Here is an 18,959-nt window from a genome sequence, read left to right as displayed (position 1 = left end):
CTGCCTGAATCCTACAGGTCTGCTACTGGCTTGCTGAGACTCATTGACTTGTATGTGCATGTGGCTGCCTATGAGGTGGAAAAGTCTGATAATCAACCACCTGGACATCCTGAACTGATAGCACAGGAAGTAACAAAACAGATGCATGAGGCTCTAGAAAAATTCAAAGCAGAAATAATCTCCCAGGTAAATACTGAGATGGTGAGCAGAGTGAAAGACATGATTACAGGCTCTAGAACAGAAACAGATAAGAAAATAGATGAGATCAGAAACATGCTGGAAGCCATGAATGCCCAGCATAAGAAAGAAATGGAAACCATGATTGCCCAACATAAGCAAGAAATGAAATCCATGAAACAGATTCAAACAGATATTCAGGAGATTCAAAACTCCATTGAAACCATGCAGAGCAGATTAAGAGAATCTGAAGACAGAATATCAGATAGAGAAGACAGGATTGTGGTTAAGGACCATGAAAACAGAGATTTCTTAAAGATAGTAAGGGACCATGAGAAATCAATCCAACAACTGCTAGATGATGCAAAGAAGAATAACATAAGACTGATAGGAGTCCACGAAAAAGCAGGAGAAGGTACAATTGACATAAAAAAACTGTTCACAGAAGTAATAGTAGAAAACTTCCCAGACAGAGGTGGAGAATTAGACATACAGATAAGTGAGTCATATAGAACTCCAACTAGCCATGATCAAAAAAAAATCTACACCTAGACATATAATAGTCAAGATCTCAGAAACCAAACAGAAGAACAAAATTCTACAGGCAGTTAGAGAAAAGAAACAAATCACCTACAAAGGAAAGCCCATCAGAATCACAGCAGACTTCTCAACACAAACTCTCAAATCAAGGAGAGCCTGGAGTGAAGTATTTCAAGCCCTAAAAGAAAATAACTTCCAACCTAGACTGTTGTATCCTGCAAAATTATCTTTCAAAATCAATGGGGAAATTAGATACTTCCACAACAAAGAACACCTGAGAAATTTCATGAACACCAAATCAGCACTCCAAACAATTTTAAGCAATATCCTAGAAAAAGGCAATGAAGGTCACAACTCCATGAGGCCCAACTGAGGGAAGCCAGCAGGCAAGGTATGACACTAAAGGGAAAAGGGGAAAATAAGAAATAAAAGAGCCAAAAAAAAAAAAAGAAATAAAAGAGCTGGGCCGGGGATTTAGCTCAGTGGTTTCACCACTTGCTGTGCACGTGCAAGGACCCGAGTTTGATCCCTGGTACCAAAAAAAGAAAAAGAAAAAGAAAAAGAAATAAAAGAGCCAACAATAGTAAAACATCATGACAAGGATGAGTCAGTATCTATCAATTATAACTATCAATGTTAATGGCCTCAATCCACCAATCAAAAGAAATAGACTGATAGAATGGATTAAGAAGCAAAATCCAACAATATGCTGTGTACAAGAAACACACCTAACTCAAAAGGAAATTCATAGACTGAAAGCAAAAGGATGGAAAACAGTTCTCCACATGACAGGAACCCAGGAAAAAGAAAGGGTAGCAATCTTAGTTGCAGACAAAGTAAATTTCAAACCAAAACTAATTAAGAGAGACAAAGATGGTCACTATACCCTTGTGAAGGGAACAATCCAAGAGGAAGAGATGACAATCCTAAATATATATGCACCAAATACGAATGCCCCCAACTATACAAAACAAATATTAATGGATATGAAAAACTAAATAAGCACTAATACAATTGTAGTGGGGGACCTCAGTACCCCACTGTCACAAATAAACAGATCATCTAGGAAAAAAGTTAACAATGAAATTCTAGAACTGAACCAAGCTATTGAACAAATGGACTTAATAGATGTTTACAGAGTGTTCCACCCCACAAAATCAGAATACACATTCTTTTCAGCTGCACACAGGTCATTCTCCACAATAGATCACATGCTAGCTTATAGGACATGTCTAAGTAAATGTAAAACAATTGAAGTTATCCCCTGTATATTATCAGACCATAGTGTAATAAAATTGGAGGTCAATAACATAAGAAACCGCAAAACTCCCACAAACACATGGAAATTGAATAACAACCTCCTGAACAACTAATGCATGACAGAGGAAATAAAGAAGAAATTAGACAGTTTCTACAAGTAAATGATAATGCCAGTACAACATAGAGGAATATATGGGACACAATGGAAGCAGTTCTATGAGGGAAATTCATAGCAGTGAATGCCCATATTAGGACAACAGAGAGAACTCAGTTAAATAACCTAATGCAGAACCTCAAGCTCCTAGAAAAAGAAGAGCATAACAAACCCAAAGCTCGTACAAGACAGGAAATTATAAAGATCCGAGCAGAAATCAATGCAATGGAGACTAAGAGAATGATACAAAAAAATAATGAAACAAAGAGTTGGTTTTTCCAAAGAATAAATAAAATTGATAAACCTTTAGCCAACCTTATCAAAAAAAGGAAAGAAAAGGTTCAAATCCATGCAATTAAGAATGAAAAAGGTGAAGTCACAACAGACTCAGCAGAAATCCAGAGGATCATTAATACCTACTTCCGGAACCTGTACTCTAATAAAATGGAAAACACAGAAGAAATGGACAGATTCCTCGATACATATGATTTGCCAAAGTTACATGAAGAAGATATAGAAATTCTAAACACCCCAATATCAATGAGTGAAATTGGAAATGTAATAAAAAATTTACCAACAAAGAAAACCCCAGGTCCTGATGGCTTCACTGCTGAATTCTACAAGACATTTAAAGAAGAACTATCACCATTACTCTTTAAACTCATCAAGGAAATTGAAAGGAAAGCAAGGCTTCCAAATTCATTCCTGGAAGCAAGTGTTACTTTGATTCTAAAACCAGGGAAAGATCCAACCCAAAAAGAGAACTACAGACAAGTCTCCCTAATGAACATAGACGCAAAAATCCTCAACAAGATACTGGCAAACAGAATACAGAGGGTCATCAAGAAGATCATACACCCTGACCAAGTTGGGTTTATCCCAGGGATGCAAGGATGGCTCAACATCCATAAATCAATAAATGTAATACACTATTTTGACAGAGTCAAGGACAAAAACCATATGATCATCTCAATAGATGCAGAAAAGGCATTTGACAAAATTCAACACCCATTCATGATAAAAACGCTACAGAAAATTGGAATAGAAGGTCTTTGTCTCAACCTGATTAAAGCTATCTATGAAAAACCAACAGCCAACATCATACTAAATGGTCAAAAATTGAAAACTTTAATGTTAAAATCAGGAACAAGACAAGGATGCCCACTATCACCACTCCTGTTCAATATTCCTCTGGAAACATTAGCCACAGCAATTAGAAAAGAGAAAGAAATAAAAGGAATAAAGATAGAAAAGGAAGAGGTGAAACTATCATTATTTGCTGATGATATGATACTTTACAAAAAAGACCCAAAAAACTTGGTCAAAAGTCTTCTAGACCTAATTGACAGATTCAGTAGAGTAGCTGGATACAAGATCAACACTCAAAAAACAATAGCATTCTTATATGCAAATAGCAGACTCATTGAGAGAAAAATTCGGGAAATAATTCCTTTTACAATAGCATCCAAAAAAATGAAATATCTAGGAATCAATCTAACAAAGGGAGCAAAAGGCCTCTACATTGAAAACTACAGCACCCTGAAAAAGGAGATGGAAGAGGATATAAGAAAATGGAAAGACATCACTTGTTCCTGGGTAGGAAGAACCAATATAGTGAAAATGGCCATACTTCCAAAACTACTATACAGATTTAATGCAATGCCAATTGAAATTCCAACAATATACTTCACAAAACTAGAGAAAACAATCCAAAAATTCATTTGGAATCAGAAGAAATCTAGAGGAGCAAAAGCAATTCTAGGCAACAGAGACATGTCTGGGAGTATCACAATCCCCAACCTGAAACTATACTACAAAGCTACTGTGATAAAAACAGCAGGGTACTAGCAAAGAAACAGACCTGAGGATATGTGAGAGATACTAGAAGATGCAGAAACAACTCCAGACATACTCAGCTACCTCATCTTTGACAAAGGAGCCTACCACTATCATTGGAGGAAAGATAGCCTATTTAATAAATGGTGTTGGAAAAACTGGATTTCAATCTGCCAAAGATTAAAACTAGACCCATACCTATCACCATGCACTAAACTAAGATTGAAGAGGATTAAAGATCTAAATATTAAGACAGAAACACTAAACTTGCTGGAAGGTAAGTTAGGTAGAACTCTTGAAGACATTGGCATAGGAAAAGACTTTATGAACATAACCTCAGTAGCATTGGGAGCTAGCACAAAGAATCAACAACTGGGATCTCATCTTATTAAAAAGCTTCTGCACTGCAAGAGAAACCACCAACAGAGCTAAGAGACAACCTACAATGTGGGAAAAAATTTTAAGCAGCTGTGCATCAGACAAAGGACTACTATCTAGAATATATAAAGAACTGAAAAAAAATCAGACCCCCCAAACTCAAAGACCCAATTCAAAACTGGGCATCTGAAATGAACAGACATTTCTCAGACAAAGAAGTAAAAACAGCAAATAAATATATGAAAAAATGTTCAACATCACTGGTCATTCGAGAGATGCAAATGAAAACAACACTGAGATTCCACCTCATCCCACAAAGAATGACTGCTATCAAGAAATCAACAAATAACAAATCCTGGCGGGGGTGTGGGGAGAAAGGAACCCTTCTCCATTGTTGGTGGGAGTGCAGACTGGTGCAACCACTGTGGAAGTCGGTATGGAGATACCTCAAAGAACTAGAACTAGAAGTACCACGTGACCCAGCTATTTCCCTGCTGGGGATCTTCCCCAAAGAATTAAAAGAATCATACCACAGCGATATATGTGCACCCATGTTTATAGCGGCACAGTTTGTAATAGCTAAAGCTTGGAAACAGCCCAAGTGCCCATCAACTGGAAACTGGATAAAGAAGATGTGGTTTTTTTAATAAAATGGAGTACTACTCAGCCATAAAGAACGAGAAACTAGAGACGTTAGTAGATAAATGGATACCTATTGAGGCCATATTCATAAGTGAAATAAATAAGACACACGTCTAAATACTGAATAGTTTCTCTAGTGTGAGAAATTGAAAGTGTAAATAAGGATTAAAATGATTAAAATGAATAATTGATAATTTGAAATAGGAAAAGGTCCAAAGGTATAGGGGTGGTGGGAGGGGAAGGGGAAAGGGAAGAAGGGAAAGGAAAAATTATGAGAAAGAAAAAAAATGGAAACAAAGACTGTGTAAATAGGGAAGAGCAGAGGGGGTGAAGGGCGCACAGGTAATGGGGGAAAAAATAAGAACCAAGATACATCATGTACAGGTACAAACACCCAATGATAAATGTAAACGTATTGTATACCTAAAATGTACTAATTAATACATAAATTAAAAATGAGAAATTAGAGACTTTATAGCTAAATGGATGCACATTGAGGCGATACTCTTAAGTGAAATAAATAGGACACTCATGTGTAAATACCAAATAGTTTCTCTAGTGTAAGAAACTGAAAGTGTAAATAAGGACTAAAAGGTATAATGGATAATGTGAAATAGAAAGAAAAGGGGCAAAGGGGAAGGGGAAGTGGGAGGGGTCAGGGAAAGGAAAGAAAGGAATGGAATTAATATGAGAAAATGAAAAAAAGGAAACAAAGTGTTTGTAAATAGGGAGGGATGGAGGGGTTGAAGGGAGGGCAGGGGAATGGGGAAAAGTAAGAACCAAGAGAGATTATGTAAAGGTGCAAATTTCCAGTGATGAATGTCATTATATTGTATACCTAAAATGTACCAAGAAAATAAATTTTTTTTAAAGTATTTCTTACAAAAAAAATGGGGGAGCTAAATTTTCCAGTGTAGTGGTTTTGTTGCTGATTGTTTGATTGATTTGAAAGGTTGCATAGCTGTACAAGTAGTACCCTCCCGCAGCATAAATAGTTTAGTGCCAGTGCTCATACACTTGGCTCTCCACATTTTTATATTTGCATGGCCTCTATAGACTTTTGTGTTTGTCCCCTTGGATCCCTTGAACATATTGTAAAATGCTTTACACACACACACACACACACACACACACACACACACACACACACCCCGGATAATTAATGTTTGCATGTCAATATATCTAGATCTACCTTATTCTTTTCTACATAGCATTCAATAATAAACATTACTTGTATAATCAGATTTTTGAAAAGTATACATTATTTTATTTTAAAGTTTAGACACAAATTTTCAGTTTGGTTTAGGTTTCCTTAATGTGTTTCTGTCTATTAGCTATGAAGTAGGAAGTCTTTTAGTTCCTGTTTAATTTTTCATCAAAACTGGTTTCTGAAAGGAGGTATTGGTGATCTAGAAGGCATACTTATACTGAATGCTGCATCAACAAAGACTCCTGTTTGCTCAGTAGAAATTATTTAGAAGCTCCCTTGAGGAAACTTCCTTTTCACACGGAATGGATTATTTGGCTGAATGTCAAAGGAATCTCCATAACTTTTGTACATGTTCTCCATACCCAGAAATCAGCAGTTAGTTGAAAATTTTTATAAATCATTGGTGTACTTCTATCACCTTAGACATGAGCTTAAATTTTTTATTATACTCAGTTCTATACATTACTGTGTATCCTCTTGAATTATGTTCCAATCATTTCATGCCCAGTCGCTTCAGTATTTAAAACTTACATTCTCCAAATGTAATAATTTTCTTGAGAAAAAGTTTTATAGATATAAAGCCTCCATACAGACAAAATAAAATTCAGGCACTGACCTGGTTGCTTCAGCAGGGTGTTGTAGATTGATTCCAGCAGTCAAGGGTAATTATAAGAAATTCCAATCTTACTGGCATCTTGCAAATATCACTGAACAGGATCCAATGCATGATGACAATTCTCCAAATGCTGCTTCTTTGTTCTCCTTCTTGCTTCCTTCCCCTTAACAAGCTGTCCCAAAACTCTCTCCTAGAGTTCACTCTAGTCTCCCCTTTTTCAAAGCCAATTCTCATCCTTGCTTTTCTGTTTTTCCTTAGTAATTTACCTCCAAATTCTAATTTAGCACCCTGGCGTGGGGGCAGTTAGAGAAGGAGTAGGAGATAGAAAGGGACAATCTTAGGAGACCACACGAGAATCTACCTACTAGTAAGCAAAAGATGGAGCAAGTTCTAGATTCTTTTTCTTAATCCTTTCTAGTACTTGTTAAACACAGCCACAGAACTAGAGTTACTACATATGAGGTCTAGTACTATGCAGCATATTAAAGCTGAAATTATTTTGGAAATAAAGGGAGGGGCGTTTTGTAGTTGATTGGTTCATTTCTCTTTTTTTCTATTAAATTCTTTTATTGGTACATTGTAGGTACACAACACAATTACATTTCTCATTGGGAATTGTACCTTTACATAATGCATCTTGGTTCTTGTTTTTTCCCCGTTCCTAGCCCTCCCTTCATGCCCTCCAAACTTCCCTATTTACAAAGACTTTATTTCCATTTTTTCCATTTCTCAGCATTTTTCCTTTCCCTTCTTTTCTTTCCCCTGACCCTCCCACTACCCCTACCCCTTTGGACCTTTTCTTCCTATTTTACATTATCCATTATTCATTCTAATCATTGGTACATTTTAGGTATACAATATAATGACATTCATCATTGGAAATTTGCCCCTTTACATAGTCTCTCTTGGTTCTTATTTTTCACCCTTGCCCAGCCCTCCCTTCAACCCCTCCAGTCCTCCCTATTTACAAAGATTTTGTTCCTATATTCCCATTTTCTCATATTAATCCCATCCCTTCTATCCTTTCCTCTAGCCCTCCCACTTCCTTCCCCTTTGCCCCCTTTCTTCCTATTTCACATGACCTATTATACATTTAGTCCTTATTTACACTTTCAGTTTCTCACACCAGAGAAACTATTTGGTATTTATACATGTGTGTCCTATTTATTTCACTTAAGAGTATGGCCTCAATGTGCATCCACTTAGCTATAAATGTCTCTAATTTCTCATTTTTTATGGCTGAATAGTACTCCATTTTATTAAAAAACCACATTTTCTTTATCCAGTCTCCAGTTGGTGGGCATTTGGGCTGTTTCCAAGTTTTAGCTATTACAAACTGCTCTGCTATGAACATGGGCTCACATATGTCACTGTGGTATGATTCTTTTAATTCTTTGGGGAAGATCCCCAGCAGTGGAATAGCAGGATCAAATGGGACTTCCAGTCCTAGTTCTTTGAGGTATCTCCATACTGATTTCCACAGTGGTTGCACCAGTATACACTCCAACCAGCAGTGGAGCAGGGTTCCTCTTTCCCCACAGCCCCACCAGCATTTGTTATTGGTTGATTTCATGATAGCAGCCATTCTTTCTGGAGTGAAGTGGAATCTCAGCATTGTTTTCATTTGCATCTCTTGAATGACCAGTGATGTTGAACATTTTTTCATGTATTTATTTGCTATTTCTACTTCTTTGTCTGAGAAATGTCTGTATGTTTCAGATGCCCATTTTTGGATTGGGTGTTTAAATTTGGGAGGTCTGATCTTTTCAAGTTCTTTATAGATTCGAGATAGTAGACTTTTGTCTGAGGAAGAGCAGGTGAAGATTTTTTCCCACATCGTGGGTTGTCTCTTCACACTGCTGGTGGTTTCTCTTGCTGTGCAGAAGCCTTTTAATAAGAAGAGATCCCACTTGTTGATTGTTTGTGCTAGTTCACAGGCAACTGAGGTTTTGTTCATACAATCTTTTCCTACACTGATGTCTTCAAGGGTTCTACCTAACCTCTGTTCCAACTGGTTCAGAGTTTCTATTTTAATATTTAGATCTTTAATCCATTTTGATTTTAGTCTAGTGCACGGTGAGAGATACAGGTCTAGTTTAATCTTTGGCAAGTTGAAGCCCAACTTTGCCAACACCATTTATTAAAGAGGCTATCTTTCCTCCAGTGAGGGTGTTTGGCTTCTTTGTCGAAGATGAGATGGCTGAGTGTGTCTGGTGTTGTTTCTGCATCTTCTAATCTGTTCCACTGGTCTTCAGGTCTGTTTCTTTGCCAGTACCATGCTGTTTTTATCATAGTAGCTTTGTAGTAGAGTTGCAGGTTGGGGATTGTGATACCCCCTGCCACGTCTCTGTTACCTAGAACTGCTTTTGCCATTCTGGGTCTCTTCTTGTTCCAAATGAATTTTTGGGTTGTTTTCTCTAGGTCTATGCAGTATGCTGCTGGGATCTCAATTGGAATTGCATTAAATCTATACAGCAGTTTTGAAAGTATGGCCATTTTCACTATATTAATCCTTCCTAGCCAGGGACAAGGGATGTCTGTCCATTTTCTGATATCATCTTCAATCTCTCTTTTCAGAGTGCCATAGTTTTCAGAGAAGAGGTCTTTGATTTCTTTCCTTAGGATGATTCCTGGGTATATTTCAGTTTTTTGGATGCTATTGTGAAAGGAATTATTTACCCTATTTCTCTCTCAGTGAGTCTGTCATTTGTGTAGTGGAAAGCTATTGATTTTTGTGTGTTGACCTTGTAACCAGCTACTTCACTGAATTTGGTTATTAAGTCTAGAAGACTTTTGGTGGAGTTCTTGGGGTCTTCTAAATAGAGTATCATGTCATCTGCAAATAATGACAGTTTGACTTCTTCATTTCCTATCTTTATTCCTTTTATTTCTTTCTCTTGTCTAATTGCCATGGCTAATGTTTCCAGAACTATATTGAACAAGAGCGGTGAAAGTGGACATCTTTGTCTTGTTCCTGATTTTAGTGTGAAGGATTTCAGTTTTTGACCATTTAGTATGATATTGGCTGTTGGTTTTTGATAGATGGCTTCTATCAGTTTGAGGTAGAGACCATCTATTCGAATTTTTTGTAGGATTTTTATCATAAATGCATGCTGGATTTTGTCAAATGCTTTTTCTGTGTCTATGGAGATAATCATATGATTTTTGTCCTTGGCTCTATTGATATGGTGTATTACATTTATTGATTTTCACATATTGAACCATCCCTGCATCCCTGGGATGAATCCCTCTTGATCAGGGTTTATGATCTTCTTGATGATCTTCTGCATTCTGTTTGCCATTATCTTCTTAAGGATTTTTGCATCTATGTTCATTAGTGAGATTGGCCTATAGTTCTCTTTTTCAGTTGGGTCTTTCTCTGCTTTGGGGATCAAGGTGATGCTTGCTTCCAGGAATGAATTTGGGAGTATTGCTTCTCTTTCAATTTCATTGAAGAATTTTAACAGTAGTGGCAGCAGTTCCTCTCTAAATGTCTTGTAGAATTCAGCAGTGAAGCCATCAGGGTCTGGGCTTTTCTTAGTTGATAAGTTTTTAATTACATTTTCAATTTCATTGCTTGATATTGGGTTGTTCAGAATTTTTAGGTCTTCTTCATTCAACTTTGGTAATTCATATGTATCTAGGAATCTGTCCATTTCTTCTGTGTTGTCCATCTTATTGCTGTATAGGTTCTGGAAGTAGGTACTGATGATCCTCTGGATTTCTGCTGGGTCTGTTGTAGTTTCACCCTTTTCATTCTGAATTGCATGGATTTGGGCCTTTCCTTTTTCTGACAAGGTTGACTAAAGGTTTGTCAATTTTGTTGATTCTTTCGAAGAACCAACTCTTGGCTTCATTGATTTTTTTGTATCATTCTCTTAGTCTCCATTGCATTGATTTCTCCTCTGATCTTGATAATTTCCTCCCTTGTATGAGCTTTGGGGTTGTCCTACTCTTCTTTTTCTAGAAGCTTGAAGTTCAGCATCAGGTTGTTAATTGGGCTCATTCTGTTTTCCCAATACGTGTATTCACTGCTATGAATTTCCCTCATAAGACTGCTTTCATTGTGTCCCATAGATTCCGATATGTTGTATTGTCATTGTCATTTAATTGAAGGAACTGTCTGATTTCTTCTTTAATTTCCTCTGTGACCCATTGGTTATTCAGAAGTGTGTTGTTCAATTTCCACGTGTTTATGAAATGTTTTGAGTTTCTTTTGCTATGGATCTCCAATTTCATCACACTATGTATGGTCTGATAATATACAGGAGATAACTTAAATTCCTTTGCACTTACTTAAACATGTTTTATGTGTGAGTATGTGGTCTATTTTTGAGAATGACCCATGTGCAGCTGAGAAGAATGTGTATTCTGATTTTATGGGGTGGAAGACTCTGTAAACATCTGTTAAGTTCATTTGTTCAAGAGTTCGATTGAGTTCTAGTATTTCATTACTTATTTTTAGTCTAGTTGATCTATCTATTTGTGACAGTGGGGTATTGAGGTCCCCCACTACAGTTGTTTTAGTGCATATATGACTTTTCATGTCCGTTAGTATTTGTTTTATATAGTTGGGTGCACTAGTGTTTGTTGCATAAGTATTTATGATTGTCATCTCTTCCTCTTGGATTCTTCCCTTTACAAGGATGTAGTGTCTTTCTTCACCTCTCTTAATCAGTGTTGGTTTGAAATCTACTTTATCTGCCAAGAGGATAGCTACTCCTGCTTTTTTTCGGGTTCCTGTCGCATGGAGTATTCTTTTCCACCCTTGAACTTTCAATCTATGAGTTTCCTTTTGAATGAAGTGTGTTTCTTGTATGCAGCATATTGTTGGATTTTGCTTCTTGACCCATTCTGCCAGTCTATTTCTTTTGATTAGTGAATTGAGACCATTAACATTGATGGTTATAACTGAAACGTATTGACTTGTCATTGCCATGACTTTTTCTTTTTGTTGGGTTCTCCCCCTTTACATTTAATTTCTTGTCATGCCAGATGGGTTCATTCTGCTTTGCTTCCTGGGGTTGTGATCCTCAGTGTCTGTTCCTAGGATACTGTATAAAATTCTTTGGAGTGCTGGTTTGGTATTCACAAAGGTCCTAAGGTACTCTTTGTCATGAAAGTATCTTATTTCTCCATCCATTTTCAAAGATAGTTTTGCAGGGTACATCAATCTGGGTTGGAGGCTGTTTTCTTTTGGGGCTTGGAATATGTCACTCCAAGCTCTTCTTGCCTTGATGGTTTGTGTTGAGAAGTCTGCTGTGATTCTGATGGGCTTTCCTTTGTATGTGATTTGCTTCTTTTCTCTGACTGCTTGGAGAACTTTGTTCTTCTGTTGTGTTTCTGGAATCTTAACAATTATATGCCTATGTGTAGATTTTTTTTTGATCAAGGCTATTTGGAGTCCTATATGCCTCACTTATCTGTATGTCAAGCTCTTTTCCCCTGCTTGGGAAGTTTTCTGCCATTATTTCTGTGAAGAGAATTTTTATGTCATCTCCACTCTCTCCTCTTTCTTCATTGAGCCCAGTCAGTCTTATGTTATTCTTCTTTGCATCATCTAGCAGCTGCTGGATTGATTTCTCATGTTCCCTTATAATTTTGAAGCAATTTTTCTTTTCCTGGTCACTAATTGCAATCTTATCTTCTATATCTGAAATTCTGTCCTCACATTGGCTCATTCTGCTGTGTAGACTTTCAACAGAGTTTTTCATGTCCTGGAAATCTATTTGCATCTCTTTTGTGGATTCCATTTGTTTCTTATGTTGGAATTCCATCATGTTCCTGAGCTCCTCTCTAGATTTATTAATCATGTCTTGCACTAGGGGCACAATTTCTCCTGTTATCTGTGAAATTATTTCTGATTTCATTTTTTCCAGATCCCCTTTTGTTGCCAGTTCAGTGGGTCCAGGTGGTTGAGTATCAGAGTGTTCCATCTCATTTCCCTTTGGGGTTGCTGTAGGTGATCCGGAAGTCTGGTTTTGAGACTTATTTACGTGTTTTCTCGTTTCATCTGGGGTGGGGGACTGTTAGCGCCTGCACGGATTACCTCCTCTGATCTGGGTGAGGTGGGACAGGGGCTGTTAGCAGCGGTAGGGATGGTGACCCAAAAGCCCTTTCCTGTGGGCTGGGAGCAGCAGGAAGGATGGTGGCCTGGAAGCCCCTTCCTCTGGGCGAGGAGCGGTGGAAGGGATCGTGGCCTTGGAGCCCCTTCCTCTGGACCAGGAGCAGCGGGACAGAAGGTTGCCCAAAAGCCGTTTCCTCTTGGCTGGGAGCAGCAGGAGGGATGGTGACCGGGAAGCCCCTTCCTCTGGAGCAGAAGCAGTGGGACGACGGCTCAGAAGCCCTTACCTCTGGGATGGGAATAGCAGGACTCAGTACCTTGATCTGGTGATCTGGTGTCCTCTCCATCTTTTTAGTGTGTAACCAGGTGGCTGCCTGTGTGCAGCAGGGTGATTTGGTGTCTTCCGTGTGACTCAGCACCTCGGTAGGGCGTGCACAGACCTGCCTGTCTGCAGCGGGCTGATTCGGCAGGTGATTGGTTCATTTCTTGAGAAGAGGAGGAAAATAACATTAAGACTAGGATCTGGTGGAATGCCCTCTTTGTATGTTATTTTTCTTACTAGCACAACATTGCAGAGAGAAATGTATCACTGCCTCTGTTTTATATGTGAGGAATGCAAGGGGCATCTTCAGTATATCTGTCCAGCTCAGGAGGACTGTGTTCTCCAAAGAATTGTCCCTTCCATAAGTGTAAACTTCCTCTCTGACAGGAGCTCCGTGAACAAGGCCTGCACATGTGATATGAGGTGAGCTAATCAGATATTCTTTCTCAGGAATTTGCAATTAAGATTCTGTGAAAGCAATGGCTGGAATTGTAACTTGTAGGTCAATGAACATTGTCATTGACGGGGTGTCTTGAGAATTCGTTTGCAGGTTCCAATGGTGAAATGAGTGGTGTTGAGCATTCACAATAGTTGTCAATGCTTGAAGAAAGTTAATGTTTCTGCTAACCTGCTAGTGAGGGGCTGAGAGATTGAGGGGCCTTGTGGGAAGGGGAGACCCAGGAGCAAACTGGGTAATATGCTTGATCACAGGTCCTGCTAGGAGGATTTGAGAACAGCTAAGAGAACTGAAGAATTTTCTGGGGAGCATGCAGTACAATCGCCTGCACTGTCCTGTGACAGTGTCCACCTCAGTAAAATCCGATGAGGCTCATATGTTTTGGAAGTGCAGGTCATTCCTGGAGTGATGCTGAGTCCTATGTCAGTGCTAGTGTAGGGCAGGAACAGAGACTGGACATGGAGACAGTTGGGATTTGCAAAAACAGGCAAGCTGTATAGACAGAGGAGTAGGAAAAACTTGAACTGTAGAAAGAGAAGAAAAAAATATTGTCTGAAGAAAGAAAGGAGGGAGATGGGAGAGAGAGAGAGAGAGAGAGAGAGAGAGAGAGAGAGATCTTGTTTTGTGGATAGTGATGATATTTTGCTTGCCATAAGTCCTAGCTTCTTTCTGGCTCTTGCTTTCTGGGAAGCATTCTTGTATACTTGCTATAAATTTTCTTTTTTTAGTTCATCCTAGCTCAAAATAGGTTCTGTTACTCATCATCAAAAGCCTCAATACAGGGCTTTCTTCATGAGTTCCAAATCTGCAAATTCAACTAACTTCAGAAGGAAATTATTTGAAAAAAAAATTACATTCATACTAAACATGTACAGATTTTCTTGTCATTATTTTCTAAACAATATAGTATAACAAATATTCACATATAATTTGCATTGTGTTAGGTATTATAAATCATCTACAAGCTGAGCATGGTGACACACACCTGTAATCCCACCATTTGGGAGGCTGAGCCAGGAGGATTACTGAGTGTTCAAGGCCAGCCTGGACTACATAGTGAGTTTAAGGTCAGCCTGAACTACACAGTGAGGCCCTGTCTCAAAAAAAAATCATCTACAGATAATTTAAATTATAGAGAATATTGAACATAGGTTATACACAAATACTCCACCATTTTATAAAAGAGGCTTGAATATCTGAGAACTCTGGTGTACTGTGGGGTCCTGGAACCAATACCCTACAGATTCCAAAGGATTGACTGTAACTGTTAAATCTATTATTTCTACAGATTAAAGAAACTGAGCAAAATCCTGTGGTAGGAGTTGGGGTTCAAATCCATCCCCTAACACCCTCTCCCTTACACTCTGCTTGGCCTCGCTGGCCACCTCCCTACTTTGCAAACACACCAGGATTTATTTACCTATTCTTTTAACAAGAGTTATCACTGCCTGAATTTATATTATGTATTTTCGCATAATTATCTAACTTCTCTCACCAGAATATAAGCCCTTTGAGGGCTAGGTTTGTGTCTCTTATTCACTGCTGAATTTTCAGTGTACTGGCTTGACCCGTATGTGCTATACAGAAGGCATCCAATAAATATTCATTTAGTCAGCTCATTAAATGCAGATCTCTTTCCAATTTCCATGCTATTTTCTTGGCCTCATAGTTAATGATATAATCCTAGAGATACTCTGAAAACTGCTGGATTAAGGATGGAGGTACTCTTTGGATGATGTCCAGTGAAACTTGGCTCCTTATCATGCTTGGAAGATGGATGTCTCCTGGATATTCCTACGGACTGAGGGATGTAGGAAGTTGAAGTAACATGCTTTGATTCCATGTTTATAAGAACAGAACCAATAACATGTAAATTCATTTCTAGTTGCTCTCCCATAGCTAGTTTTTATGGCCTGAGAACACAAACTTCAATGACAGTTAAAGTGCTTTTGTTCCCATAACACCACAGGATAAATCTTACAAATGACATTTACTGTGTTCTGGGCTTGATGTTCTTTTTAAGGTTCTTTTTACTTTTATCATACTCACAGTCTCCTCTTGGCCTGAAGAAGGTTCTGGTTCGCTGAAGCTACCATATGCCCCCAACATGAAGAAAGATGATGGGGATTGGCCGTGTCTAAATAAGGGACCTTACAGAAGGTCAGGAGGGATACGTTGAAAGAGGAAGCAGAGGAAGTGGGATATCTACCCCTCCAAGCTAGTCTGAGTTCTTTCCATATATCATGTTGAGATCAAAAGTCACTTTAGTTGTGGCTTTCATATCCTGCCCCTGTGATAACTATATGGATGGTGACTCCTGACAAGTTACCCTAACACATGTATTGTCGATTGCTTTCAACAATGAACTAAGAAAAAGATACAAGTGGCCCAAGAGTCAGCACAAACCCACAACCAAAATTGGAAAAGTATAGTGGAAAAAGTTTTAATAATATTGACTTTCACTTGTATTTAACTCTTTTGTGTTAACTTCACTTTCACAGCACTTGAATTTTATTGGTGCATATTCATAATACAGAACAGTGATGTTCATTTGAGAAATTGGTACATGTATGTAGCATATATTGATCATTTTCAATCCCTTTACTACTTCTTCATTTTCGACGTCCTTCTTCTTTTCCCTCTCCCTGAATACCTTTCCCCATCTCCAAAAGTCTACCTTTTAATTTCCTATCATCTTTCCTTTGTTTCATTTATTCATTTATTTATATTTTAGGTTTCACATATAAGAAATATTTAACTTTCTGAGTCTAGCTTATTTTGGTTAGTTTGGCAGCCTTGAGTTCCATCCATTTTTCTGCAAATGACGTGATTTCATCCTTTATGGCTGAAATACATATATATTTTTTTCTTTATCCATCTATCTCTTGATGGGCATCTAGACTATTTCCAGAGCTTAGCTTTTGTAAATTATACCATTGTAAACATGGATATGCTTGTGTCACTACAGTATGATATCTTTAATTCTGTAGGGAATATGCCTAGGAAAGGTATAACTCATAGCACTTAATTTTAACAGAAAAGAAATTCCCTATGATTAAATGGCTCAGTCTGGTTATTCAGCCAGTGTTTGGCAGGGCCAGAACTAAAACTCAGATCTCTTGACTACAAGATCATGGTCCTCCCACTACAACTGCCTCCCTATCTCTATAGTAGAAAAATGGACTTGGGTACAAATTATTTTTCATGACTACATTACATTGCTAAATAAGCAAAGTCATTTGAGGGCTACCATTCAAAGAAAGCTAAAAGTAAATCAGCAGACTGAAGAAGACAGTTGATAGTTTTTATTTGATAAATGACACAAAGCCAGACATTTGCTCAAGGTCAATGATAGCCTTATTTCTACCAGGGTCCAGTCTGATGGAAGAGAAAGGTGCAGAAAGATTTATAGCCATCATTTTCAGGCCTTAGTGTGTGGGGGGGGGGGGGGAGACGTGCCTGGAGCCTTTCTTTCCAGTATGTGGAGTCAAAGTCACTAAGTCTGTCAGCTTCATAAACAACCAAGTCACTTTGTTCTTTGACCCAATCCTGCTAAAATCCAACACCAGATGAAATGGTCACACTGGCTAATCAGATGCTGTTCTTGATACAAAATAGAGTGGAGTGTTCAGCTATTTGCTAATCCCCAGACTTTGAAGACATCAATAATTAATTCCAATTCTTCCTCTTTCTCACCCCTCCGGACAAATGGGGGGGGGGTTTAACCACCCTAATAATGGCTTGTTCTTCCCACTTGCTGGCCACATGGTCCAAGAGTTGTCATTTTTACACTGTAATGTGACCAGAAGGATGATCCAATGCCCAAGGGATGATCCAATGCCCAAGATATATAAACAGATAGGATGGCAGAAAGGAAGGGCCCAGACTGTACACAGAACAACAGAGCAGAGAAAGTCCTTGAGGGAGAGAAGGCATCAAGAAGCCATCTCTTGACCCCTTCAGTTTATATGTCCTGAAAAGTTTGTTGCAGCAATTCCACTTCTGAGAATTTGTCTTTAGGTCTCTTAGGCCCTAAAGTGGAAAAGAGAATTCCCTCTGAGTATTTAGAGCTGAGATTTGTGGAAGGAAGTGGTTGCTACCTTAAGGAGATGTAATCTAGAGAACTGAACACCATCAAGAAGTCCTCCAGTCACTGGGCTGAAGGGACCTGGGTGACAGGTGGTATTAGACCAGGGACAAAGTCGCCTAACAGAAACCAAGACCTTGTTGGGTCTGTTTGGCAGCAGGACTACGGAGAAGGGACTTGGCTGCTGACACCTGTCTCCCCGCCTCCCTTGTCTGGTTTCATACCGGTACCTCCCATTGGACAAACCCAGCTGGACATTAGGGGACACAAGGGCCTGAGGTGCCTGGCCTGCAGGGCTCACATAGTCCTGGGATGCAGAGTAGAACTGGAGGACGGCAACAAATGGATCAGGTTTCTCACTGGCCCAGGGGAGCAATCTAAAGTGAAATATATTTCAATACATAAATGATTGCGGATGGGTAGATTAAGTCATGTATTCTTGTACATAAAGTTTAAGCTTGGATTTAAAGGGATTGAAATCATCCAAAGCCATTCCAGAAAAAGAAGTCCTGGAAAATATAACAGGAGAAGGACAGTTGGAATGAAAGCTAGAATAAGGATCAGTAAAAATAGATTGCATACTTGTAAATGGTAAGAGAAAGAAAAACAATTCTAGTTGAAGTTATATAAAACATACCAAGATAAACTACAAATCACAGTTCACATTCTCACAGATGAGCCGGGCCTCACTTATAAGAGAGAGTGTCCTCATGCCTGTAATTCCAGCACTCAGAAGACTAAAGCAGGAGGATTGCCTTAAGCTTGAGATTTGAGGCCAGCCTAGGCTATATTGGGTGTTCAAGGCCAGTAGAAGGAGGGAGGGATGGAGGGAGAGAGAGAGAAAATATTTAATTCCTTGATAAATGATATGGAATGGGAGTGATGACAAAGAATCATAGAAAATATATCCTTTATCATGAGGTCTGACCACACATCTAGGCACAAGTTCAAATCTTAGACCTTGGAGTCCAAACCCTGATAGATGCCTGGAAAAAAAAGATGAATTTGACAAAGAAACAATAACACATGAGGTCCTAGTGAAGCTATGGTGGAGACCTCCACTCTGGGGGTAGGATCAGCATAAGATTAAAAATCAACAGATAACTCAAAGACAAGATTAACAAACAACTATCTGCCGGGAGTGGTGGGACATGCCTCGGGAGGCAGAGGCAGGAGGATTGCCATGAATTCGAGGCTAACCTGGGCTACATGGTGA

This window comes from Heterocephalus glaber, unplaced genomic scaffold (assembly GCF_053883595.1).
Source record: "Heterocephalus glaber isolate CG9 unplaced genomic scaffold, H.glaber_assembly_v1.0 deba00000676, whole genome shotgun sequence".
Lineage (NCBI taxonomy): Eukaryota > Metazoa > Chordata > Mammalia > Rodentia > Bathyergidae > Heterocephalus > Heterocephalus glaber.
This window is presented reverse-complemented; position numbering follows the sequence as displayed.